Source organism: Heterodontus francisci, chromosome 22 (assembly GCF_036365525.1).
Source record: "Heterodontus francisci isolate sHetFra1 chromosome 22, sHetFra1.hap1, whole genome shotgun sequence".
In the NCBI taxonomy this organism is placed as follows: Eukaryota; Metazoa; Chordata; class Chondrichthyes; order Heterodontiformes; family Heterodontidae; genus Heterodontus; species Heterodontus francisci.
In genome coordinates, this window is record NC_090392.1 from 37,810,621 (window position 1) to 37,812,540 (window position 1,920).

The window sequence follows — 1,920 nt, forward strand, 5'->3', positions numbered from 1 at the left end:
TATTGCATTTATGGATGAATTGGGAATGCACATTGGGATGCGCTTGGGGAACATTCATCAAGAATAGACTGAGCTCAGACTCTTGTGACTTTGCCTTCTTCACATGGACAATACAGTAGTGGAATAGAGAGCCAAGCGTTTATTCACCACAAAGCTCTCCAGGAACAATCTCTTTAGCTGTGCATAGCAGAGACTCGGCCTGTCTGTCTAACGGGAATGCTGGACACAACACTCATGTATCCATGCACAGCAGTTCCTCGGATACTTAATGAACTTAATAAAACTTTTCAATAATTAAACCCAGAATTGTTGAGGTTTTGTTTTGCATGCTATTTCCCCGACTTTGCAACTTCACTTCAGATATTCAACTATGGTGGGGGGGGTAGAGGGAGGGGTGGGGAGAGCGGGGAGGGGTGGGGAGAGGGAGCATGCAAAATGCAGGGACCAAACAGTTGCAATGCCTGAAGTACTGTGGAGAAGTAGAGAAAGCAACTGGGTAGGGGAGAAAGCAACTGGATTGGGCATCCGCAGCTGGAGGGAACGGCTGAATGGAGAGGGCCGGAAGCGAGAGGCCGTAGAGAGCCGCGGGGAGCGAGCGTGCGAAGACCTTGGTGTCACCGGGTCCAGGGACTGGCCAGTAAGTCTTTTGCTGTTGTGTTTATGGCGCATGCACAGAAAAAGGCACTCCTCTTCCGTTCTGCTGCTCCCCCCCCACTCTCTCCCCTTCCTCCCTCTCCCCCAGCTCTCTCCCTCCCCCCCTTCCTTACCCCTCCCTCTTAATCCCCCCTCCCTCTTTCTCTCCCCCTCCCTCTTTCTCCCCCTCCCTCTTTCTCCCCCCCTCCCTCTCCCTCTTTCTCCCCCCCTCCCTCTCCCTCTTTCTCCCCCCCTCCCTCTCCCTCTCTCTCCCCCCCTCCCTCTCCCTCTCTCTCCCCCCCTCCCTCTCCCTCTTTCTCCCCCCCTCCCTCTCCCTCTCCCTCTTTCTCCCCCTTCCTTCTTTCTCCCCCTCTCCCTCTTTCTCCCCCTCCCCCTTCCTTACCCCTCCCTCTCCCTCTTTCTCCCCCTCTCCCTCTTTCTCCCCCTCCCTCTCCCTCCCCCCCTCCCTCCCCGGCACTGCTGGTCTCCCCGCGCTGCTGTCCCCGGCCCCCGCACTGCTCTCCCCGGCCCCCGCGCTGATCTCCCCGGCCCCCACGCTGCTGTCCCCGGCCCCCCCGCGCTGCTCTCCCCAGCCCGCTGGGAAAAAACCCAGGACAGGTACAGCACGAGGTTGGCTGCTGCCTAATTTGGACACCGGAGTGCATCAAAATGAGGTGCAGATGACAGTGCTGCAGTCAGTTGCAGGAGGTGCTTCTGGAGAGAGAGAGCGCGAGCGAGCGAGCTGTAACACTTTTGGACAACATTTGCTGCAGAGGGGGAAAAGACTTTGCAGAAATAAGGCTGTATTTGGAGGTGGGTGGTTGAGCACCAGCCCTTTGTTTGATTTAGACTGTTGTGACAGGTGGAAGAGGCCGCAACAATAAGGGGTGGGGGCTTTACAATTTGACAGGGAGCTGTGCAATTGCATTGAATACGCAAGGAAGCTTCCTCCCCACCCCAATTGCCCAGCCTGGGTCAGCTGAAGCTGCCTGTCTAAAGAGACAGAAGGGGATAGCTTGTGCCTGGGCAGCTTTCAGCTGACCCAAGTGAAGCTGCCGCCCCCAACCGGAAGACCAGGAGTATTACTCAGGACTGTTCAAAGTGCTCTGTATACCCCAGTTAAAGCAAGGTCATCGCTTACAACCTGTCTTTCACCTTTCCTGTATACCCTAAGCCTCTCCCCTAACCTACTATTTGTTTATATGTTATTTCTTGCAAACTTTTGTTTGTTTTTTTGGCATATGCAAGCCTACAATTCGGGGTGGTTTTAGCTCTTGAACCCATGAC